This window comes from Oryctolagus cuniculus, chromosome 2, assembly GCF_051225735.1.
Source record: "Oryctolagus cuniculus isolate XC-2025 breed Fujian yellow rabbit chromosome 2, ASM5122573v1, whole genome shotgun sequence".
In the NCBI taxonomy this organism is placed as follows: Eukaryota; Metazoa; Chordata; class Mammalia; order Lagomorpha; family Leporidae; genus Oryctolagus; species Oryctolagus cuniculus.
In genome coordinates this window covers 10,097,698-10,124,505 of record NC_142868.1, presented here as the reverse complement: position 1 = coordinate 10,124,505, position 26,808 = coordinate 10,097,698, and the positions used below count along the sequence as shown (strand labels likewise).

The 26,808-nt window shown below is 39.1% G+C and overlaps 1 long non-coding RNA gene across 4 annotated transcripts in view; it reads left to right on the top strand.

Annotated features, from left to right (window-relative positions):
• The window catches only part of LOC103352270 (uncharacterized), a 142,758-nt gene that overhangs the window by 9,858 nt on the left and 106,092 nt on the right, over positions 1-26,808 (top strand). For 3 of the 4 annotated variants that reach the window (XR_011386189.2, XR_016229762.1, XR_016229763.1), the window contains exon 2: positions 5,163-5,340. This is a non-coding gene — a long non-coding RNA (uncharacterized LOC103352270). The remainder of the gene's footprint in view (positions 1-5,162; positions 5,341-26,808) is intronic. The other variant, XR_016229764.1, reaches the window with a different exon arrangement.

Genomic DNA, 26,808 nt, shown 5'->3' with positions numbered 1-26,808 from the left:
GTAACAGAAGGATGATGCCAAATGAAAAATGGAAAAGGAAAAGCAAAATTCCTCTCACATCTGTAGGGGAAGAAAGAAATGCTGAAAATTAAATGTCGTGTATGTTCAGCAACCACTTAGTCCCTCTCAGCACGAATAGTGTTAATAAGACAAAGTCTGACTTTTAAGGACAAAGCTGATATTGAGTATGAGTTCTAACACCTCAAGGTAGGATGTATTCACCTGCGCAAGTTAACTATTGTCAGTCTCAGTTTCTGCTCCTATACAGGATGTAGGGAAATATGTATGGAATACTTAATGATTTAGAACATTGGTCTTCAAACTAGGATATATCTAGACCAATATAATCCAGCAGAAATATAAAACAAGCCACAAATATGAACTATATATATACTGTGAAATTTTCTAGTGGTGCCGGTGCCGCGGCTCACTAGGCTAATACTACGCCTTGGGGCGCCAGCACACCGGGTTCTAGTCCTGGTTGGGGCGCCAGATTCAGTCCCGGTTGCCCCTCTTCCAGGCCAGCTCTCTGCTGTGGCCAGGGAGTGCAATGGAGGATGGCCCAAGTGCTTGGGCCCTGCACCCCATGGGAGACCAGGAGAAGTACCTGGCTCCTGCCATTGGATCAGTGTGGTGCACCGGCCGCAGCGCGCCAGCCGCGGCGGCCATTGGAGGGTGAACCAACGGCAAAGGAAGACCTTTCTCTCTCTCTGTCTCTCTGTCTCACTGTCCACTCAGCCTGTCAAAAAAATAAAAATATAAATAAATACATATAAAAAATAAAAAAAAGAAATTTCTAGTGGTCACATTTAAAAATTTAAAAAGAAACAAGTTAAATTAACTTGAATAACACATTTTATTTAATTCAATAAATGCAAAATATTATTCCATCTTGTAATAGATATAAAACAATACTGCTTTACTACTTTCTACATCTAATGAGATGATGGTGATTTTTGTGTTTTATTCTGTTAATATAGTGTATGAGTGTATGACATTGGTTGAATTTCAGATGTTTTAAAAATTTTATTTATTTGAGAGAAAGAGAGAGACAGAGAGGTATAGACAGAGAGAAAGATCTTCCACCCGCTGGTTCACTCCCTAAGAATTTCAGATTTTTTAATAACAGATTTATTTATTTATTTGAAAGTCAGAGTTACACAGAAAGAGAAGGAGAGGCAGAGGGAGAGAGAGACAGACAGAGAGAGAGAGAGAGTTCTTCCATCCGCTGGTTCACTCCCCAGTCAGCTGCAATGACTGGAGCTGCACCAATCCAAGGCCAGGAGCCAGGAGCCAGGAGCCTCCTCCAGGTCTCCTGTGTGGGTGCAGGAGTCCAAGGACTTGGACCATCTGCTACTGCTTTCCCAGGCCACAGGAGAGAACTGGATCGGAAGTGGAGCAGCTGGGTCTTGAACCTGTGTCCATATGGAATGCCGGCACTGCAGGCAACAGCTTAACCTGCTATGGCACAGTGCAGGCCCCAAATTTCAGATTTTTAAGCAACCTTTCATTCCTGGAGTAAATTCCTCTTAGTCATGGTGTATAATCCTTTTTATGTGTTTTTGGATTTGGATTGCTAATGTTGTGTGAGGATATTTGCAGGTATATTCATAGGGCATATTAGTCTGTGATTTTATTTTTCTGGGGATATTTTTGTCTGGTTTTGTTATCAGGCTAATCAATACTAGCCTCATAGAATGAATTGGGAAATGTTCTTTTCTCCTGTAATTATTGTTTGTAATTATATTCAATCTTCTTTAAGTGTGAGGTAGAACACACCTGTGAAGCCATCTGGGTCTGGGCTTTTCTTTTTGGAAAGTCTGAAACTTTCTAATTAAGGTGCAGACATTGTGGTGCAGCTGATTAAGCAGCGGCTTGGGACGCCTGCATCTCATATTTCAGTGCGTGGGTTTGAAATCCTGGCTGCTCCACTTCCAATTCAGCTCCCTGCTGATGCATCCTGGGAGGCAGCACATGCTGGCTCAAGTGCTTGGACACCTGCCACTCACATGGGAAACCTGGATTGAGTTCTGAGCTCCTGGCTTCTGGGTGTTGCAGACATTTGGGGAGTGAACCAGCAGGTGGAAGACCCCCCCCCACCCTTTTGTCCCTCCCCCAGCCCCCGTTACTGCCTTTCAAGTAAATGAAAATTAGTAAACATTAAAAAATAAAATTACCATTTAATCTCTTGTTATAAGCTTATTCATATTTTTGGTTCTTATTTCAGTTCAACTGTTTGTTTATCTGGGAATATGTCCATTTCATCTACGATATCAACTTTTTTGGCATACAGTTGATCATTGTGTTCTCTTAGAAAACTTTCTATTTTTGTGAATTTGTTACTGAAGATCCCTTCTTTACTTCTGATTTTAGTAACTGGAGTCCTCTTTTTTCTTGTTCAACCTAGCTGAAGGCCAACCAATTTTGTTGAATTTTTCAAAGAAATAACTGTTGGTTTCACTGATGTTTGGTGTTATTTCTGTTCTCTATTTCAATTACTTGTGCTCTAATCTTTGTTATCTTCTTCCTTCTGATTAGTTTGGTTTCAGTTTATTCTTAGGCTATTTTCTTAAGGTGGAAGTTCAGGTTACTCATCTGAGATCCTCTTAATTTTAAAGAATAAGCCTTATAAACCTAAATTCCCCTTGATTACTACTTTAGCTGCACCTCAAAAGTTTTGATATGATGCGTTTTTGTTTTTATTCATCTCAAATTATTTTAAAATTTACCTTGAGTCATTTCTTTTCTTTTGTGAGCTGTTTGTTATTTAGAAAGGTTTAATTTTCACATATTTGTAAACTTCTCAAATTTGTTTCTGATGGGGCAAGTGTTTTGCACAGCAGTTAAGATGCCATTTGGGATGCCTATGGGTTCTGATTCCACCTTCCTGCTAATGCACACCTTGTGAGGTAGCTGATGATGGCTCACATAATTAGGTCCTTGCCACACACATCGGAGACCTGGACTGAGTTCCAGGCTCTTGACTTCTGCCTGACCCTTTCCTGGCTTTTACAGGCATTTAGGAAGTGAACCAGCAGATGCAAGATTTCTCTCTCTCTCTCTCTCTCTCTGAAATAAAAAATAAATAAGTAAATAAATACATTTAAATTAATTTAAATTTAAATTTAAACTTAAATTTAATGTACATTTAAATTAATTTAAATTTAAATTTAAATTTAATGTACATTTAAATTAATTTAAATGTAAATTAATTCTATTATTGTGACTTGTAATTTCATTCCATTGTGGTCAAAGAACATACTTTGTGTGGTTAAATTCTTAACTTCATTGAAGTTTTTTTCATAGCCACTTAACATATTCTTTGTCATGAAGAATTTCCCTTTTACACTGTATGTTGTTAATTAAAGTGTTTATAGATCTGTTACATTTAGTCACTTTATGGTGTTGTTCATCTTCAAGTCATCTGTTACATTTTTGGTCTTCTTCCTAATTACTTTATCCATTATTGAAACTGATTTATTGGCATTTCTGAACATTACTGTTGAATGCTCATTCTCCCTTTAATTTATGTATTTTACTTTGTCTTTCCAGAGACTGTGAATTGCATTCATGTTTATAATTGTTTTATATTCCTAAGAAATAATCACTCTATCATTATGTCCTTTTTTGTTTATAGTAGCAAATTTTACCATAAAGTCTGTTTTGTCTGATATTAACATCACCACTCTAGCTCTCTTTTGGATAACTTTTGTATGGTATATAATATTCTATTCTTTCACTTTCAATTTACTTTTATCTTTGAATCTAGTGTGTTCTTTGTAGGTAGCATAAATTGGATCATGTTTGCTCCATTCCAACATTCTCTGTCTTTTGTCTGGAAAGAGATACACATTTTTATTAGAGAAATGACTCAGTTAACTATGTCATAAACTGTTTATTCATTGTTTTACTATGAACTAGTGTGAATGAACATACTAACATTTCTTTTAATTGATGAGATTCTTTGTCTTAGATATATTATTTTAACTTTGTGTTATTTTTAGAATCTTATAGAATTAATTTTTAATTACTTATCAGTGTTTTTCTAATATCTCTTACAATGTATATTAGCACATTTATTTGAACTTAAAAATAAAGGTAGAATTTTTTTTCTGGAGAGAAGTGTGATTTGGCTACACTGGTTTGCAAGTCATAGATATGGTATATAATGTTTTCCATAAATTGAACTAAATGTTAAGCTCCAATATTTTGATTTCATATATATGTGTAAAATACAAAAGGAAAATAGGATACAAATGTTAACTTATGAGACCGCTGAAGACAGAAACTAGAGCTCATCGATTCTTCAACAGCCTCAAAGCCCATACATACTGAAGAGAAAGCCACTAAAAATATGCTTGCTAGATCATTCCCTAGTTTTTATGGAAGACTTCCTAGGTTCTGGGCATTGTTCTAAGAGCCGTGCTGGTGCCATTCCATTGCATGATTTATAGTAACTATTAGTTAATATTATGCTCAGCTTAATTCTATAGGTAAGGAAACTGAAACATGAAGTTGTTTAGGGTCACAACGAATGACATCCTGCATTTAAACTCAAGAAGTCTAACTCCAGAGGCCACTGGGCACCAAATTCCTGTGCTGTAGAATGGAGTGAATGGAGTCGAGTGGCATCCTTTCAGCACTTGACAGCTTAGTGCTGGTTCAAAATCAGGTCTAATATCCCCAAAGGGGGAAGGTGCTGTGGAGCAGTGTGTTAATCTGCCATCTGCAGAGCCAGCACCCAATATGGGCACCGGTTTGAGTCCCAGCTACTCCACTTCCAACCCAACTCCCTGCTAATGTGCCCGGGAAAACAGTAGAAAATGGCCCAAGTCTTTGAGCCATTGAACCCACATAGGAGACCTAGAAGAAGCTCCTGGCTTCTGGCTTCAGTCTGGCCCAGCTCCAGTCATTGCGGCCATTTGGGGGATAAACCAGTGGATGGAAGATATCTCTGTTTCATCCTCAAAGTAATTTCGTGATATAGAGGGGCAGTATTGTTATCCATATTTGATTGGTGAATAACTGATAGTTAAAGTGAAGTAAATCCATGAAGACACAAGTCAGTAAGCCGTAAAACCACTGTCTTTTGAGTTATGACTGCCTGTTCTGTTCACTAACTCTTGTGTCCCTTGTGTCCAACTGTCTGTCTTATTGTTTAGCAGCACAAAATGACTGGTTCAGTGGCTGGAGGAAGAATCTGGAGAGAGGGTCTGGACAAAGCAAAAAGACCTTTTGGAAGGCAGCTATGCTCACCACTATACCACCAATGCCTGCCGCCAAAAAGACCTTTTGATCAACAGTACTTACTTCCTTGAAGGACTTAAGAACCTGGTTCTGGTAAGAATATAAGATGTATTGAAACTTTTGTGAATTTGAACACAGTATCTTTTATTCATAATCAAGAATGCTCCAAACTGGGGCAAGCTTTGTGGCACAACACTTGAGCCATGGTTGGGATGCCTACATCGCGTATCATGGTGTCTAGGTTCAAGTCCCACCTCCACTTCTGATTCAGCTTCCTCATAATGTGTACCCTTGGAGGCAGTGGTGATGGTTCAAGTGCATGGGTCCCTGCCACCAATGTGAGAGACTTGGATGGACTTCCTGGCTTCTGGCATTGGCCTGGCCCAGTTGTGGCTATTGTGACATTTGAGGAGGGAACCAGTAGATGAAAGATCTCTCTCTCCTATCCTACATTTCAAATAAATAAATAAATACACTTAAAATAATAATACTCCAAATGTGTGAAAAATGGTTTGTTGATTTTAAATTTAAACTGAAGGTAATCTATTAACAGCTTATTTGTTCATCCTTGTTAGTTATAACCTGGAATGATTCCTTAGACATCGCGTCAGGGATCCCCAAGGTCTAAGGGCCCCAATCTCTTTGGAGCCCTTTGCAGTTCATTTACTGAGAAAATGAGATTTGCCCTTCTAATGGGAGACTGGAAATGAGAATGGTGATTTTCTGTAGGTGTTGGTTAAATCTAATCTCCAAGTGCACACAGATTGTTCTTTGATGACTTAGTCTTCTTAGGAAAGGCTCCCAAAAGAGTCAAAGGAACTGAAAATGAGATGGATAATAAGTTTTATACTTGTGTTCAGTTCATGCTAGTTTAGAGAAAAATGTACCAGTCCACCTGACAGATATTGCCTTGCTTGAAATTTATGAATCTTAGGCAAGGGTGCCCTGCCATTTCTCTGCCATTACAGAAGATGAGTTATCTTGTCAAGTTTCTCCATTGCTAATATAGACTCAGAAGCAACCAGCACCACAGAAGAGTCATAGAAGAGAATTCTGTTTTATAAGTTAAGTGTAGACTTGATTATCTGTATAGAATGTAAAAGTAAAGTCTCTATGTGGCAAATATACTTAGTCCCTTGACTTCTAAGATAAACAATGTCATGGGAATTAAAACAGAGATTGCTGCATTTTTTCTGTTTACTGAAAGAAAGAAGGACAAAAGAAAGAAGGATGGAAGGGAATTCAGTAATTCTTGCCTATGCTATTAACTATTAATATTTATATAGGAATTGCTAACAATGCATAATGTAAAATACTAACATTAATTTAATTCCATGTGTAAGTCATTATTATGAACATTAAGTCCACTGGACTTTGATAAGTGCTATTATGGTCCTTGTTTCACAAGTAAGTGAACTGAGACACAGGAGTGTTAGGAAGTTTGCCTTAAACCACAGAGCTATTGGTGGAGCAGGGCCCCTGAGCTCTTGCTCTTAATCCACTGTGCTGAAATTGTTGTGGGTCTCAGAATTTTGTCTCCACTACACTGGAGAAGACTCCCAAGAAATAGTGGCAGTTTAGAAGGTCTTTGAATGATTGGAGTAAATGTAGATAAATGGGAAGTCAGAGCACTTGTAAATGAACGCACCCTCTGCGGCTTGGGAGAGTTCTTCCCTTTGTCTCAGACCTGTGAATCTTGCTGAAATGTGGAGCAGCATCTATGCAGTGAGGACAGGATGGTACAATAGGGCAACTGACAGCTGAGTGCTAGAATGCTTGGCCTGTTAACCTTACAGAAACCAGAGGCCATAGATTCCCATGGATGCAGGTATGCCCTTCCCGACCAAACATGATACAAATGGATGCCTTTCCCTCTTTCCTCCTTCTCGTCCTTCCAGTGCAATTAGTTAACTCTGTGTCAGGTGCTGAAGATGGAAGAAATATGTGAATAAATAAGACAGATGTCCCTTGTCCTTTAAGGACACTCAACCATGGTTTTTAAAATGTTCATAGGATAAATAGGCACAAAAGAGGGAGTGATTATGTTAACCAGAGACAATGGGAAAGGCCTAATGGAAGAGGTTAGTATTTGAGCTGAGCCTCAAAAGATGGGTAAGTCAGGGACAAAATGGTCAGGGCAGAGTGGTAAAAGTATTCTAAGAAGAGGGATAACAAGAACCCAAAAGACTGGAGGAGGATGTGTTAGGCAAGTGAAAGGAGAGTGGCCTGCATGGAGCAATGCGTGAAGTGCCACCATTTGAATAAGCCCAGAGAAGTAAGTGAAGACCAGTCCAGGCTAGACAGAGAAAGATCCATTACTGAAAGTCCACCTCCAGGATCTAAACCCAGTATACCACTTGTGTATATTTGTGTTTCAAAAATTCCTTGCAGTTGATCAAATATCTGAGCTTTAGGGCTTCAGGGTACCAGACACTTCGATTAATACATTCCATTGTGTCTTACACAGGTCCTGATGAGGTTAACAGGTCATATTCTTCAGTGACAGATGGCTAGTATGAGCTGAGGATAATATTTGATAGATTTAGGCCTCTGCTTTAAGGCTAAACCATGTTTTACTCACAATTCGCACAAAACTTTTTACTATATTTGTTGTTCAGTTTTAATTTAGTGTAAAAATATGTTACTTAAATTCAATAGTAGTGACTAATAAACTTCATTCCAAATACTCCCTTCAAGTTAAAAAATAAAGATATATCCTGCTTGCTATATTCTAGGCATTGTTCTGAGAATTTTACAAATATGGAATCCTCTGATCCTTTAACAGCATAATGAAAGGTAGACACCATTATTGTCCATATTTTTTAAATGAGGAAACAGAAGTTGAATAACTTGCTTGAAGTTGTAGAGTGTGGTAGAACTGGACTCAAGTGCTGAAAATGTACTCCAGAGAGCTTAGACCATCCTTTTTCCTGATTAGCATTTATCTGCTCTTGTAATCTACTTGCATTTTTTCCAGACTAAACTACTAGACAGATTTTAAAATTTTGAGCACTTGTTTACAATTGGCTTCATACTGCACTATACAAATACAATTCACAATATACACATATCACTCACCTATATTTTATAATTGATATTTTTTATAGATCAGTAGTTTTCAATCTTAGATACATGCTAGAATCATCTAGGGTGTTTTTAAGAAAATATTATTGGCTTGAGTCCCTCCTCCAGAACTTCCAATTTATTGGTTTGGGTGAAGCCTGGACATCAGTATTTTTAAACCAACCCAGGTGGTTCTAAAAGTCACCCAGGGTTGAGAACCACTGAGACAGATCAAATTATTTGTTGTTGTTTTAAGTACTGTGCTATGCGTTTTACACACATATTGTCAGCTCACATGACAGCCTGATTAGATAGGCTATAATTATTTGTGTTTTACCGATGAGGAAATTGAGGAGCAAAGGGGGTATATAATTTTCCCAAGTTCACACAGCTGATAAAGAGTAGAACAGAATTATGGGGTGAAACCACATTTTCTTAATTATAACCACCATGCACACCACAGCATAAAAGTTAATTAATCTACTGAGTCATAAATTAACTTATTACTCTTCAGGAATATATTTATTTTACAGTAGATAATAGGACTGTTAAAATATGAATAAATTAATCAATTTTTCATTTAGTTTCTTAAAAATATATTTTGAGCTAAATCATGTAAATATAACTTTTTTTTTTTAACTTTTATTTAATGAATATACATTTCCAAAGTACGAATAATGGATTACTATGGCTTCCCCCCCATACCGTCCCTCCCACCCACAACCCTCCCCTTTCCCACTCCCTCTCCCCTTCCATTCACATCAAGATTCATTTTCGATTATCTTAATATACAGAAGATCAGCTTAGTATACATTAAGTAAGGATTTCAACAGTTTGCTCCCACACAGAAACATAAAGTGAAAAATAATAGATGATTTTTTTTTAATGATGATGAAATCAGATCAGACCTATTGTCATGTTTAATCCCAGTGAGAGTCAAGTTGGGAGTTGATAGTTTCTTTTTTTTTTTTTTTTTTTTTTTTTACAGAGGATCAGTTTAGTATGCATTAAGTAAAGATTTCAACAGTTTGCACCCCCATAGAAACACAAAGTGAAATATATTATTTGAGTACTCGTTATAGCATTAAATCTCAATGCACAGCACATTAAGGACAGAGATCCTACATGAGGAGTAAGTGCACAGTGACTCCTGTTGTTGACTTTACCAATTGACACTCCTGTCTATGGCATCAGTAATCTCCCTATGCTCCAGTCATGAGTTTCCAAGGCTATGGAAGCCCTCTGAGTTCTCCGACTCTTATGTTGTTTAGACAAGGTCATAGTCAAAGTGGAGGTTCTCTCCTCCCTTCAGAGAAAGGTACCTCCTTCTTTGAAGACCTGTTCTTTCCACTGAGATCTCACTCACAGAGATCTTTTGCCAGAGTGTCTTGGCTTTCCATGCCTGAAATACTCTCATGAGCTTTTCAGCCAGATCTGAATGCCTTTAGGGCTGATTCTGAGGCCAGAGTGCTATTTAGGACATCTGCCATTCTATGAGTCTGCTGAGTATCTCACTTCCCATGTTGGATCACTCTCCCCTTTATTTATTCTATCGGTTAGTGTTAGCAGGTACTAGACTTGCTTATGTGCTCCCTTTGACTCTCAGTCCTTTCATTATGATCAATTGTGAACTGAAATTGATCACTTGGACTAGTGAGATGGCATTGGTACACCTTGATGGGATTAAATTGGAGTCCCCTGGTATGTTTCTAACTCTACCATTTGGGGCAAGTCAGCTTGAGCATGTCCCAAATTGTACATCTCTTCCCTCTCTTATTCCCACACTTATATTTAACAGCAATCACTTTTCAGTTAAGTTTCAACACTTAAGAATAACTGTGTATTAATTACAGAATTAAACCAGTCATATTAAGTAGAACAGACAAAAAAACTACTAAGAGGGATAATGTATTAAGTTGTTCATTAACAGTCAGGGCTATGCTGATCAAGTCACCGTTTCCCATAGTGTCCATTCCACTTCAACAGGTTTCCTTTTTGGTGTTCAGTCAGTTGTCACCGATCAGGGAGAACATATGGTATTTGTCCCTTTGGGACTGGCTTATTTCACTTTATATACACTATGTCTTTTATACATTATATCATATCATTAGATGTGCCATTATTTGGTAGAGTTTTCTTTTCATCTTTTATATTTCTGCATGTAAACATATAAAACATTCTAAATTAGTATCCAAATACATGAATACCTTATAAAGACTACTGGCTGTCTTTTATGTCTATTGAGGAGAGAGTAATAAAAAAGCAGTCTATCCTTAGCAGAAAGGATTTAGGTCACACCATGTGAAGAATGTCCTAACCAAAAGCAGCATCTGATAGTACATTTTGAGCATGGGTCTGTTATGTGCCAAGTGAAGTATCTGCTACTTTCTATGCATTTTTTCATTTAATACATCCAACATATAACTCACCACATCATTTGTACAGTTAAAACTCCCACATTTGAATCCAGCTCAGGATTCCCTCTGAGGTACGAGCTTGTGCACTTAACTGCCTATTTGATGCATTAATGATACAAGAGAGAAAAAGATCCAAAATGATGTTGCCACCCAAATGTTTCATAGATATTTCAAAAATAACATGCCAAAATTGAAGCTCTCAACTTTCCCCCATTTTTTTTCCTTCCCCCAGTCTTCCTCATCTCAGTAAATGGCCATGCCATATCTATCCAGTTGCTTCAGGCCAGAAAACTAACCCTTCTTTGATTCTTTTTCCTTACCCTCCAAAATGGTCTTGGTGGGTTCATCTCCAAAGTGTATTTCAAATCCAACTACTTCTCTCCCTTGCCACTGCTACCACTATAGCCCCAGCTATCAATATCTCTTGAAAGGACCATGAGAATAGCCTGCCAATGGTCTTCCCAGTTCCACTCCTGACCTCTTATAATCCATCTGCACCCAGCAGCCAGTGTTGGACTCTGGTTCATTGTTCATTTATTTAAAAGTTTTCAGTGTTTTCTTACCTTGTTCTGCCATCAGTCATATCACTCAGCCCTTCACCCTAGTGTGCTCAAACACATTGTTCTTTCAGTCTTTATATACTTCAAGCTTTTTCATGATCTTTTAGTCTCTGAGCTTGCTGCTTCCTTGGCCAGGCGGACTCTTTTCCCAGCTTCAGTGCTGCTTCCTTAGGGTGGCTTCCTCATGGAGACCTTCCTGGACTACCCCTTCCAAACTGTTTCCTCCTGGGGGCTGGTGCTATGGCATAGAAGGTTAAGCCACTGCTTGCAGTGTGGCATCACATATGGGCACCAGTTTGAGTCCTGGAAGCTCCACTTCTGGTCCAGCTCCCTGCAAATGAGCCTGGGAAAGCAGTGGAAGATGTCCCAATTCCTTGGGCCCCTGCCACCCATGTGGAAGACCTGGAAGGAGCTTTGTCTTCTGGCTAGGGCCTGGCCCAGCCCTGACCATTGTGTCCATTTTGGGGAGTGACCAGTGTATGAAAGATCTCACTCCCACTCTCTCCTTCTCTCTCTCTGTATCTCTGCCCTTCAAATAAATAATCATTATCATTATCATTTTTTTTTTAGAAAAAAGTACTCCCTTCTCAGACCATCCTTTATTTCCTTAATGGCACTTGTCACCAATACGTAAGATTTGATTTATTTAATTATTTTATCAGCTATTTCATTTGAATGTAAGACCCATGATATATTCTTATCTGCCTTGTGTTGATTTACCCTCAGCCGATCCTTTAGCACATAGCACAGAACATTCTCACAACACAATGTATTCTTGTTCTTTGTTAAATGAATGTAAATGTCATGAATCTTTGACATGCAATTAAGAAACAGTGTTCTCTTCTTGAGATTTTAGGAGAAAAAGCTAGACTGTTTGTTCCCAAACTCTGTTTTATGCATTAATGATACAAGAGAGAAAAAGATCCAAAATGATGTTGCCAAGATTCTGCTATTATTATTAAGTGAGTCTATTTATAAACAAAAAAGAGCCACACTTTCTATGTCCACCATCATTTAACCAAATGGAATGATAAAGCCAAGGGCATTCTAGGCCAATGACTGCAACTATAAAGGTACAGAAATGGAAATAGTCTTTTTTTTTTTTTTTCAAAATAAACGAGTATGGTTGGAATAAAATGACAATAAAGAGTTTGAAGCATTGATAAGTTTCAATGATAAGGAGTTTTGTATACTATGAAAAAGCATTTATGCTTTACCCTACAGGGAATGAGGAGCTCTACAGACTAAAATGGCTTTCAACAGGAAAATCATGTGGCCAGATTTACATTTAAAAATGGTCATTTTGTGGCCAGTGTGGCAAATGGCCCAGAGGGAGATGAGATGTAAATCAGGGAATCTGGTTAGAAGGTTTTTTCAATAAGCTAAGAGAAAGATGTTGGGGCAGGTTGGAAGTAAGAAAATGGCATTGAAGATGAAGGGAAATGAACTTGTGTTTGTTTTTATCTCTTCTTGGAATGATTTCTGTGAGGCTCCACTAGAATATTGTTTCCAGTTCCAACTTGTATCCTTTACCTATGGGCGTTAGAATGTATTTTCATATTATCCGCCAGTTGGCCTTGTACCTCTGTTTTTGATGAATATATTTTCAAGAAAATCACTAAAGTATAGAACATCCATTATGAGGATTAAAAGAAAAAAATGGATGTGAAAGCACTTTCCAAAGTACTGTACAAATGGAAGCTATTTTTACTACCAGTAAGTCAATTTAGTTTACAAAGAGAAAAATCACTTTCCAGCACCTAAGCTCCTGTAAGCAAACTCCTGGGAAAAATGAATCACCTTATAACCACAGCACTTTTTTGTACTTCTATCCTAGCACCTTCATTAATTATAAATTGTTTATGTGTTGGTTTTCCCTGGTAGTGTATAAATCCTTTGGAGGAAGAGACCGTCCTATGAATCTTTGCAACCTAGTCTGAAGTAGACAGTAAGTGCTCAGTAAATGTTAATTGCATGCACAAATGATTGATTAGTTTACAGGCAAGGATAAAGGCAGATAGCAGGGAGCCGGTATAGCTGAAAAAGGTAAAATAAATAATAGGGCAAGCATGTTAAAGTGAAAAGACTCAGTGTGATTAATGATACATATTTTATTTTGGTCTAGAAGACATGTATAGATTCACCATATAGCCAAAATACTGTATCAGCTTGCTCTTAGTAACATAAAAGATTCTGTGATACCAATAGTTAACAACAATTCTACCATTCTGTATTCCTTTATCCCTTCATTCAACAAATCTCTGCCTCATGCCAGACAGGTATAAAGCACTGTGCTATGGATTTTAAATAAGAGATGTATCTGCTCCCAAGAAGTTTTCTATCCAGTAGGAGGAGGGAGGGTCTAACACTGACCTAGGAACTGGGCACCCTTAATGTGGAGTGTTTTATGTTTGTATCACAACCCTGTAAGGGAAGCATCATTATGCCCATTTTACAAATAAGACACCTAGGCTAGAATAATTTTACTCATGTAACTGAGATCACAGAGCCAGGGAGGGGCCAAAGCATGCTGACTGGTAGCAAGGCTGATTAACAGTGGTATTTTTAATTTTCTGAATCTCTTGTGATCATTCAAATTAACAAATAGTAAGGGGAATTCAATAAGGTCAGATGTATAAAATTATAAGACCCACACCCTGTGGAGTTTTTTTAGTTTGGTAGAAAGGCTTAGAAAAATTACCATAATCATTAGCTGGGATCTTAAGCAAAGGTGCTCAGGTCTTTGAGGGGAAATTGCTCTCAGGAGTGACATCAAAGTGTGATCCGAAAAGTATTCTGGGTTTAGACATCAGAATCCACTATTTGAAACCTCAGTGCAACTCTAGGTATGTGACTGTTGGAAAGAAACTGACATTTCCAGTCCCTACTGCCTCAATTTATGAAATATGAAGTATGAGGAATAAAGGGAGATATTTCGCCTTATTTTTCAGAATTGATAGTTTGACAAATTTACCTTAAAGAACGTTGATTTCTTAGAAACATCCTTTTCAGGATAAGGGTCATCAAATAAGAGAAAGCATAGAAAGCTGATGTGTGAATTCTTATCTCTGGTCCATAGCGCGGCGCGTGTTACATAGTGAGTTAGCTCCTACATGGCTGAAAGAGATCAGAGGAAACCAAGTTGTTGCACCTAACTTTTGTGTCTTTTTCAACACACCAAACAGTTGACAATAAACATTATTTATAATCTGAAGTGACATTAATTTGGATCTTTTTTGTTGGTTTGTTCATTTGGTTGTTTGAGGTACGTATGTACATATGTGTTGCAAAGAAGTATGTCTGTGACTCTGTATGTGTGTCCCTCTATGTCCGGAAGAGTGTGCTTGAGAATGTAGTGAACTGTCATATATATTTGGTTCTATTAAGTATATTTTCCTCTTTGCTGGTGAGTATTTTCAGGAAGCACAATTGGTGCTTAGAGTAGAATCATATATTTTCCATGGATGTCTATATTTCTTTCAACAAGTATTACCAACATAAGCTACGAGGATAAAGCTTAAGCCTAACCAGGGAGAGGATTTATTCAAGGAAGGCTGACTTACCTGGAGCCTTCCAATCACATACCCATAAGCAATTATATATTTGGCTACCAAAAATAGCCTTTGGGATGAGTGCTTGATGAGACAGTTAAGTTCCTACGTGGGATGCCCGCATCCCACATCAGAGCAGTGTGTTTCCACCCTGGCTCAGCTTCTGATCTGTCTTCCTCTTAATGTGCACTGTGGGAGGCAGCAGGTAGGTGAGGACTCAGTGGTTGGATCCCTGCTGTCCATATGGGAAACATGCGTTGAGATCCTGGCTTGTGGCTTTGGTCTGATCCAGCTCTTGCTGTGGAGCACTGGGGAGTGAACAGCAGATGTAAGATCTCACTCTGTCTTTGTCTCTCCGTCTCCCCCCACCCCCATTCTGTCTTGTCTTTCAAATAAAATAAAAATAAATGGATAGGAATTATTTAAAAATAGAAACACCTTTTAATTTGCGTAGCTGACTAAACATGTACATGCTTTTGTTCGGAATATGACCAATATGACCTAATTATCTTAATTTGCATGTAATATTAACAAGCATTATGTTTTTCTAGCTTTAACATTTTACTCAATGTCTCTCTCTTTTTTAAAGATTTATTTATTTATTTGAAAGTCAGAGTTACACAGAGAGAGAAGGAGAGGCAGAGAGAGAGAGAGAGAGAAAGAGAGAGAGAGAGGTCTTCCATTTGCTGGTTCTCTCCCCAAATAGCTGCCACAGCCAGAGCTGTGCCGATCCGAAGCCAGGAGCCAGGAGCTTCTTCTGGCTCTCCCACGCGGGTACAGGGGCCCAAGGACTTGGGCCATCCTTTATTGCTTTCCCAGGCCATAGCAGAAAGCTGGATTGGAAGTGGAGCAGCCGAGTCTCAAACCTGCACCCATATGGGATGCTGGCACTACAGGTGGTGGCTTTACCTGCTGCACTACAGCGCCAGCCCCAATATTCAATGTCTCCTAAAATGTTATAATAAAATGTTATTAAAGATAAATATTTAGAACTTACACTTTCATGATGAAGTAGATGATTTTCCATTATTCTTTCAATAATTACAGCTAATATTCCTGGGTGTTATAGATAAACCAAACATAAATTGTCTGAAATTTGGAGAGGAGAAAATAAGCTGCCTAGGAAACTTTGAACTAAAGGATTAATATGGTGGCTAACTCCTTGAGTTTTCTTTTTGCCATGTATATCCCAGAATTTGACCCAGATAAACTAGAACCCTATAAATGCTTAAAGGTATATATATATATTTTAAAAAATTTCCAACAAAAGCCTGATATCTGGTCAAAGGGTTAGGAAAAGGGGAGCCTATCATCACAGAAAACTAGATAATAGCCATGTAACTCTAACCAATCACTACGTACTGAAATTATTTTGTTCCCCCATCCATATCAGCAAAGGTCAAGTGAGTAGCCTAGAGCTCAACCCTTGCTAAACTGTAGCAATGTGTTTCCCCACCCATATCCCACCTCTGGGTGGTGCCAGTCATAGCAAAATAGGGAATAGGGACTTTAATTCCTGTTGAGAACCTAGGGTTTATAGAGTTTAAATGGATTACTCAGGGTTATTCAGGACATAGGCAAGAATTTTCAGCCAGGGTTCATGATATTCCAATGCCCACCTCCCTTCTACTGCAGGAGGTTTTCATGAAAATTAGGTGGGAGATGATGTGTTTGCTGTTCCTTGTAATCTAGAAGTATGCACCTAAGTGTCTTATAGCCTACCAAAGGATTGCTTCTGTCAGCAGTTCTTCAACCCAAAAATGCTTTCCTTTTCCACAGTCTGATCCATTGCCTGTATCTAAGTAGCTGCAAAGTCATGTCATGGCATTTGATGAGTCTGACTTCTCCAACTAGTGATATGGGCTCAAATTCCCCTCTGTTGTCTCATTTCATCAGGTAACAGAATTAATACTTGTTCTTTGTCATAATTAGGTTTGCGACCTAATTTGTGGAGCCTAAAACACTCAATTGCTCACAGAGCTGCCTCAAATGACTTTGTTTTGCAATGTGTATCCCTGCCTTCAGAGTCAACTAAATTACAACCATTGATGTCCACAATTATTGAACAGGCGTGGCTGAAAAAAGTTGATACATCATCACATTTTGGAGCCAGGAGGGATTATTCAATTAGAGTAATCACCTCATTTTACAGAGAGGCTTGTTCAAATCACACATATGCGGTCCAAATTAAAACATGATCTCTCCCGAGGCTCTGGTTTGGGTGTGACCAACACTTCTTTCTATCTTTATACTTTTCACTTCAGTTGCTCTTTGTTTCACTTTACAAGAGCAGTTCTTGTTTTATGAATTTACCATTGACAAAATATTGAATGATGTAAAAAAAACCTAACACACCTCAGCGTCTTTAAACCTAGAAGGAACGGCAGCTTCAAAGTACAGTCAAGGTACCGGACCTCTTGTTAGAAGATTCTAGAATTTGCAAATGCGTTGTAGCTGGGAAAGCCCGAGAGTTTAAGCTAGCAGAGCTGGAGCAGATGCCTTTCTTTGCGACCTAAGTAGCACTGTGTCCTTAGCCAAGCCTCTTCGAGTCCTTCAACTTTGTACCTTGCATCTTGCCTGGCTCTGAAGAGTCAATAGTGACCAGAGTAATAATGGTAATGCATACCTTTACCTAAGTCACAGTGTTGGTGCATGAGAGAAATATGATAGTAGATGTGAAAACTCTTTGTGAAGAGTACAATTCCATAAACATTAGATAAACCCTGACACCATTTTCGATTGCAAGTTTATATTGTATTACAATGGAGCTTTGAAGATATTGAGAACTCCTGAGCATAAACAGAAAATACGTTTGTGTGACATCTAGAAATTGAAATTGGACAGAATGCTTAATGATAAGCACTTGCTACATGCCAATCACTTCCTTATCATCTCTGATGCTCACTCAAATGTAAATGCAGGAAACTTTTCTTTTTCCTTACTGCTATGATTCCAGCTGTCAGAACAGTACAGGGTACAAAGTATATACCAAATATTCAATGAATAAATTTGTAAAGTAATTAATGCATTTGGTATGTGCATGCTAATTTTTATAATAAATGACTACAAGTAGGATTAGTGGACACAGGTTTATATATATTTAATATACTCATAGATATTGCTAAATACCTCTTTTATTTAACTATACCAAGATAACTTTTATCTAGTTAGTTAAATAGGACATTGACTGCCTTAACATTGAGTGTTTTAACCCCTTTTGTGTCTGGCTTGCATGTTTTTCTTTTGGGAATGAGTTTCCCTTCTGGGTATTATGCCTTTCCTCATCTCTCTGCTGGGAGCTGCCATGCTAATGTGAATTCATTTTTTCATACTGTGGTTTGGGTCTGGAATTAGTCCAGATTCAAGCTGGGCCAATCACAGAATCCCATCCCCCATATCATCAGTTATTGGCCCATGGTGTTCATTGGCTATAATCAGGACCAATGAGTGCCTTCCCTAGGATTTTTAGACTTGCAAAGCTTGAGACTTGAATTCACTTTCCTTTAATTTTTTTTCAAAATTTTGTACGTACTTGAAATTTTTGCACCTTTCTGTGGGGTACAGTGCAATAGTTCAATACTTTCTAATGTTTGAAGCTGTAAGACATAAAACTCAGAATCCATTGATTTCCATTTTTCCACCAAATGGAGAAAGTTATTCAGCACCAAAAAGGAGAAATATGAAGCCAATGTACAGAGAGGAGCCCATAGCAAAAGCCCACATATGAGTTCCAGGGTCCCAGCATTCATACCTTGTAGTCAAACTACATGGGCAATGTTGAGATTCAAGAAATAGCCAAGCTCTTTACAATGGTAATTGTAGATAGTAATAATTTTATTTACTTATTGATAAAATTGGTCCAAGTTGTATTTCCTGTATATTTGGATCCAGGAGTCATAACAGGAAAGCTTCCTACAGTTGCAGGCGCTGTGACTCAGGGTTTCTACAACAGCATGGAAAATCACTCATTTCCCCATATATTTGCCTATAAGAGTTGTTATCGATATTAAACTATTTTGTCCTTCTGGTGGGTGAAAACAGTGGAATGACCTTAATGTTTTAAATTGTTCTCCTTAAGAACCAGCTCAGCAGAGGATGTCATTAGGCCTTTAATGGCCTTTGTAAGTGTTCTGTGAATTGCTGATATATGATATTTGGTCATTTTTTGGTGGAGGGGTATTTTTCTTATTAATTAGTAGGAACACCTTAAATAAAATAGCTATTAATCTTTGTGAATTATATTCATCACAACTGTTACCATCCTCATCTGTTATGTGTTTTTAAATAATTTTGTTTATGCTGTATTTTAGAATGTAGATGGTAATCATTTTTATGTATTCAAATCTATTATACTTTTCCTTTATGATTTCTGGATTTTTTAAAAGGTTGTTCAGGAGGACTTGTCCTAACTCTAAATTATTTTTTAAAAAATAATAATATTTTAAATTTCCTTTTTACATGTCTAGGTTTACTTTCTATGTTTCATTTTATATCACTGTACTTTGCCCTTTACATACATAATTTAATGCATACTTTACAAGATAAGTACTGTTATCTCTGTTTTTCAGACTCTGACAAAGAAAATGAAGTCCAGGAAATTGTCCAAGTCATACACAAACTAAGTCCTGAGAGTCTGACACCAAAACCCACACCCTTTAACTTGTCAGTGCCATCTCTGTAAAATAAAAATTGTTGGCTGTGTGCAGCAAACCTGCTATGGCAGAGCTGGCTGTCTGGAGGGCCCAGGTAATCACTGCTCTTAGCATGAGCACTGTGGTTCCCTTCCCTGAATACTAAAGCACATTTCAGCACTTCTGTCCTCAGTTTTGTCCACCAAGTTGTATTCCCAAGCCTCGGTGCTGTCTTTCTGTTTTGGGTCCCTTGTGCCTCCCCAGTGCTTGGTATAGAGGAATGATTCAGTCAACACACAGGCTGCAGGGCCAGCAGGAGCTGTTCAACTTGGGAGTGTGGTCAGTGATCTAATTTCCATAAGAAAAACTTAGAAAGTTGCCTTATTGTTAATGTTTCCCAAAGAAGTCTGGATATTATTATTTTGGTGGCTAAAAAGCAATGCCAATTATCTTAATAGCATTTTTCTACTCATTAAAGTAAGTAATTCTGGAAACAGATATGTTTCTGTGGCATCCAATAAGGTTGTTTTTTCCTAGAATGAAAGAAATGTTGCCTCTAAATAATACATGCACATATATGTATACATATGCATATACTCATACATACCTACATACGTGAATTGGCCTTCATGGGAAAGGTTAGGTTGTTCAGCATTAGACTCCACACCCAGAAAATGTGGAATGCAGGCAGGGTTCAATGTATCCATCCCCAGACATGTTCAACCAACAGCACACCTACCTTCGCTTTGGGTAGATTTCACCCCAGGGCCATCACTGGGCTCAGTTGCTTCCTCCAGGTTGGTCCCCAAAAGGTATCCAGAGCAGTGCCTTACTCCTAGCAATGGTCTTTTAATGAAGGCCTAACAGAAGTGTTTGGTGGACATCCAGTGTTCAGTGGATGGGTGCCTTTCAACCACATACATGCAATCACAGGATGGTGGCAGCCACTGAAGTCAGCCTTCCAGGTCTCTTTTCAGTAGACGCTGCTGTGGACGGCTCAGCTGCTGGGCTTTCACACCCAAAAGTGCCAAGGCCTTTCTCCCCCGGCTCTTAGCACCCAACATCTGAGCCAGGCAGGGGTGCTGCAGCCTGGCTTTTTCTGCCTGACATGGGAGTCCTCTGACCAGCAGTGTTTTGTTTGCCTGCGGACTCCTCACTGGCTTGGCTGAGACTTTCTTAGAACTGCACTGGAGTCTGAGCCACTTCCTGGCCAGTCTTCCTTCCTTCCCACTCTCCTTGATCAGGTATTTGATGAGCATCATGGTCAGGAAACTCTCCTTGCCCACTCCTGCCCCCATTCCCCCTTGTCTTTCACATGTGTTCCCCCTACCCCTGACCCTATAAATCCCCTGTATGTCTGATTGCTTATTGGTGCCTGCTCCTCATGGAGTCTGAATTCATACAGCAGTTCATCAAGAACAAGTGGTAGTGGTGGAGAACCGGCAGGATTTAAACAGTCTTGTGTGCAAAGTGGGGGTGTGCACTGAATACACTTGGGTTACAAGTCTCCCATTCTCTCAGCCAGGTTCCATTTGTTTCTGAATGTCCTTGCCCCAGTCAGGAAAGGTGTTACAGCATCTATCACTCGCCATAATATAATTCTAAGTGAGGGCTGGCACCGTGGCTCATTTGGTTAATCCTCCACCTGCGGTGCCAGCATTCCATATGGGTGCCTGGTTCTAGTCCCAGTTGCTCCTCTTTCAGTCCAGCTCTCTGCTGTGGCCCGGGAGGGCAGTGGAGGATGGCTCAAGTCCTTGGGACCCTACACCTGCATGGGAGACAGGGAGCAGGCACCTGGCTCCTGGCTTTAGATTGGCACAGCGCTGGCCGTGGCAGCCATTTGGGGAGTGAACCAATAGAGGGAGGACCTTTCTCTCTGTCTCTCTCTGTCACAGTCTATAACTCTACCTGTCAAATAAAAAAAAAAAATTCTAAGTGAGCCTTGTGATGAATCATAGTTCCCATTTTACAGATGAGAACACCGAGGTACAGAGGGGTTATGAAAACTCATCCAGTGCTATTGAGCTGTGATTTGACAGGGCTTGAATTTGCTCCCACTGCAGGGGCTGACTTTCCTGTTAGAAGTCTTCTGCTCTCTTGAGATTGTAGTATCTAAAGAGAGGTATCTTGAATAAAATATGCACACAAAACTTTAGCTGAGTCTCGTGCAAGGAAGTATGTTTTCTAACCTTGGAAGAAAATCTGGCTGCTCTAATTTTGCTAAAAGGTAAAGTTTACAATGTGGCTGCTTCCTGGGGGATCTGCAGAAATGCTAACCATATACATTTTCGTGCCCAATCCTCTGATATCATAACACACCCCCTCCACTCTTACCCTGTGACTGCCGAATAACCTTGTCTCATCGGAGCAAATCTGAAAGTAGCCATTTTAGACAGATGACTGCTTCAGAGTGACGAGAGACGCTGGTCATAAAGCAGCTGCTATGCTCAGGATGAACTAGAAACTGTCCACGCATCTAATGATACCAGCCTCACAGCCACCTGGGAAATGGTGCCCGTTTGAGAAAGTGCACACCAACCTGGACAGGTTACGTGACTTGTTCAGTGCCAGAGAGTGTGTAGCTAAGACAAACTGAGAACCCATTCATACCAGTTAGTAAGACTTATTATCTTTCTAATTTTAGCCTCCTTCACCAGCTAACTTGGGTTTATTTTTCTGAGTCCTCCAAATTAAAAAAAAAATCATTGCCGTGATGGATTGTCTTCTTTTTTCTCCCGAAATCACTATTATTTAAGGTATACAAACTTCATGCATTTCATAAATACAACTAGGAACATAGTGATTCTCTCCCCCTGCCACCCACCTGCCTTCCCACCCACATTCCCAGTCTTCTTCCTCCTTTCTCTCCTGTTCCCATTCTTATTTTTTAATTAAATTCTATTTTCAATTAACTTTATACACATAAGATTAACTATACTAAGTAGAGAGTTTAACAAATAGTATGAAAGGTCTTTATTTTACCTTCATTCACAAATGAGAGCTTTGTAGGATATAATATTCTTGGCTGGCAGTTTTTTTTCTCTTAGTACCCGGGCTATATCTCACCATTCCCTCCTAGCTTATAGGGTTTCTGATGAGAAATCAGCTGTGAGTCTAATTGGAGATCCTCTGAGAGTAATATGACGTTTTGCTCTTGCACATTTTAGGATCTTTTCTTTATGTTTCACTGTGGTGAGTTTAATTACAACGTGTCGTGGTGAGGATCACTTTTGGTCAAGTTTATTAGGGGTTCTATGAGCTTCCTGTTTTAGGAAATCTCTGTCCTTCTCCAACCCTGGGAAATTTTCTGCTAGTATCTCACTAAAAAGGCCTTCTAATCCTTTCTCCCTCTCCATGCCTTCAGGAACTCCTAGAACCCAAATGTTGGTTTTTTTTAATAGTATCCTGTAGATTCCCGACAATATTTTTTTATATTTCTAATTTCCTCTTTTCTTTGGTTTGACTGTATGCTTTCCTGTTCTCTGTCTTCTAAGTCCGATATTATCTCTTCTGCTTCACCCATTCTGTTTTTAAGGCTCTCTAATGTGTTTGTCATTTGATCTATTGAATTCTTCATTTCATTATGATTTCTCATCACTATCACAGTTTCATGTTCTACTAGTTGTTTCATTTCATTTTGATTCCTCCTTAATATTTCATTTTCATGAGAGAGATTTTCTATCCTGTCCATTAAGGATTTCTGTAGTTCAAGACTGTTGATGAAAAACTTAATACATTATCCCTCTTAATTTTTTTTTGTTTGTTCTACTTAATACCATTGGTTGAATTCTGTAATTAATACACAGTTATTCTTAAGTGTTGAAACTTAACTGAAAAGTGATCACTGTTAAATATAAGAGTGGGAATAAGAGAGGGAAGAGATGTGCAATTTGGGACATGCTCAAGCTGACTTGCCCCAAACGGTAGAGTTAGAAACATACCAGGGGATTCCAGTTCAATCCCATCAAGGTGGCATGTACCAATGCCATCTCACTAGTCCAAGTGATCAATTTCAGTTCACAATTGATCATAATAATAGGACTAAGAGTCAAAGGGATCACATAAACAAGACTAGTGTCTGCAAATACTAACCAATAGAATAAAAAAAGGGAGAGAACGATCCAACATGGGAAGCGAGATACACAGCAGACCCATAGAATGGCAGATGTCCTAAACAGCACTCTGGCCTCAGAATCAGCCCTTAAGGCATGCGGATCCAGCTGAAAAGCCCATGAGAGTATTTCAGGAATGGAAAGCCAAGTCACTCTGTCAACAAAAAAAATTACCTAAATGAAAGATCTCCGCGAGTGAGATCCCAGTGGAAAGAACAGGTCATCAAAGAAGGAGGTACCTTTCTCTGAAGGGAGGAGAGAACTTCCACTTTGAGTATGACCTTCTCTAAATATGATCAGAGTCGGTGAACTCAAAAGGTTTCCATAGCCTTGGCAACTCATGACAAGAGCCTAGGGTGATTACTGATGCCATAAACAAGAATGTCAATTTGTAAAGTCAACAACAGGAGTCACTGTGCACTTACTCCTCATGTAGGATCTCTGTCCTTAATGTGCTGTACATTGTAATTTAATGCTATAACTAGTACTCAAACAGTATTTTTCACTCTGTGTTTCTATGTGGGTGCAAACTGTTGAAATCTTTACTTAACATATGCTAAACTGATCTTCTGTATATAAAGAGAATTGAAAATGAATCTTGGCCAGCACTGTGGCTCACTAGGCTAATCCTCCGCCTTGCGGTGCCAGCACACCAGGTTCTAGTCCCGGTCGGGGCGCCGGATTCTGTCCCGGTTGCCCCTCTTCCAGGCCAGCTCTCTGCTGTGGCCTGGGAGTGCAGTGGAGGATGGCCCAAGTGCTTGGGCCCTGCACCCCATGGGAGACCAGGAGAAACACCTGGATCCTGCCTTCAGATCAGTATGCTGTGCCGGCTGCAGCGCGCCAGCCGCGGTGGCCATTGGAGGGTGAACCAATGGCAAAGGAAGACCTTTCTCTCTCTCTCTCTCTCTCTCACTGTCTACTCTGCCTTTCAAAAAATAAATAAATAAATAAAAGAAAAGAAAATGAATCTTGATGTGAAGGGAAGGGGAGAGGGAGTGGGAAATGGAGGGTTGCGGGTGGGAGGGAAGTTATTGGGGGGGGGAGCCATTGTAATCCATAAGCTGTACTTTGGAAATTTATATTCATTAAATAAACGTTAAAAAAAAACAAATAGTATGGATTTGTTGCTATAGTCCTCTTTGCCCTTCAGCCTTCCACCATGGAATGATGCAGCATAAAGTTCCTTGCCACATGTTGCCACCATGCTGTTAGACTTCCCAGCTTCCAGAATCCAGAGCCAAATAAATTTCTGTCCATAAATTACACAATCTCTAGTATTCTGTTGTAGCAACAGAAAATGGACTGAGAATTTTCCATTTGTTTTGGAAAAATCGGGAGAAATTTACAGAGAGCATTATCTTGGTGTCCAACCGAGAATTGACATAGTAACATACTGGCATGTTTGCTTTTAAGTTCTTATACTTTTTAATAGTAGAAAGGAATATTATGTGTAAAATCAAGTCCATTTTGCCCTTCATCCTTAATTTTTTTTGTGATAGGTTAAATATATCATATATATTGTATGTATCCTTCTAGGCTTTTTTTTTTTTTACAATTTTTTACACACCTCTATACTCTTATTGTTTTGTGGATATTAAATGAAAAATACTATATTTTATGTATTTATTTATATAATGTCATTAGATATAAAACTGTATAAAAGCTGGTATGTTCCAAACAAATTTGCATAGCTCAATAGTAGAAAGTTACCATTTGGGAATCAACTGTGGACATTCAAATGAGAAAAGATGGTAGCTCAGACAAGGGCAATGGTGATAGAGATGGAGAAAACGGGATGGGTTTAAAATTTGTGCCAGTGGTAGAGTTAACAGTTCTTGCTGATGAGTTGGATGTGGGAGATGAGGGAGAGTGAATCCGGGCAACTTCTGGATATTTGGACTTGAGCATCTGCAAGGATGACATTGACTGAAAGAGTGAAGGACAAGAAGAAGAATGAGATGACAGAGAATCAGGAGGACTCTAATATATCTTGGCTATGTAGAATTTGAGCTGCTTATCAGATATCAAGTGGAGATGTTCAGGTTGCAGTTGGATGTATAATCCTGGGGTTGAGAAGGGAGATTAAGCATGGAGATAAAAGTGTGGAAACGTTTTGCAAAATGGATCATACTTACAGCACTGGGATTACCTAGGGAAAAGCTGTAGGTAGAGAACAGAGGAAGGAAGAGTCCAAAATATAAGGTACTCCACAAGTTAGAGACCAGGGAGCAAAACCAGTATAGAATGCTGTCTAGGAACAGCAAATTCATTAGAAGGAAATAGGACAACAATATGTGGGGTCTTGGAATCTAAGAGAAGAGAGGAGGGAACAAGTTGTGAAATTATATCAGTGGCTCTGTGAAGCTCTTTTACTTTTGATCCCCACCATGACCCCCATGAGCCTTGCCGGTGCCTTGTCTTCTTCTTTTGGGTTATATTTCAGTAATTACCTGGGGCCTATGGCACACTTAACATTCTGTATTTCTATGGAAAGTGAATGCTGGGGTTATAGGTGCTCGTCACTGTCTTTTGTGGTTTGCCAGCTTCCTCGTTTCTTGTCAGGATGTCACCCAGCCCTTCCCTCTGCCTTAGTGCCTCTGCCTGGAGTCAGCTGCCCTGCCCTCCGTTCTTTCAAGTTCACTGAACACTAAATTTGGCTGTCCCTCTATAGCTAGGCTAGAAAAAGTACTCTAGTTTAAGCACTGATTTTACTTAGTGGGAAGCAAATCACTGGGATCTAGCAGCCTCATATCCATGATCAAGAATATTTTTTCTTTTGGTTTTCTGTGCTTGGTTTCGGAAGCACTCAGTTATTGAGAAGCAACAAAGAAAAAAATTAAACAATGAAAATCAGAACAAGGCATTAGGAAAACAACCACATTTGGAAGATATGGAGGTTGAGTTTACACTTAAAATAATTTGGTTGGTTTGTTAGTGTATAATGAAATTAGAAACATTTAAGTGTAAACCTCAGCCAAACTTTGTAAGTAAACCAAGTTTTTTTAAATATTTATTTTATTTATTGGATGGGCAGAGTTACAGAGAGAGAGAAGGAGAGATAGAGAGATATATTCCATGTGATGGTTCCCTCCCCAGATGGCCACAATGGCCAGGGCTGGGCCAGACCAAAGCCGGGAGCCAGGAGTGTCATCTGGGTCTCCCATGTGGGCGCAGGGGCCCAAGAACTTGGGCTATCCTCTGCTTCTTTCCCAGATACATTATAGGGG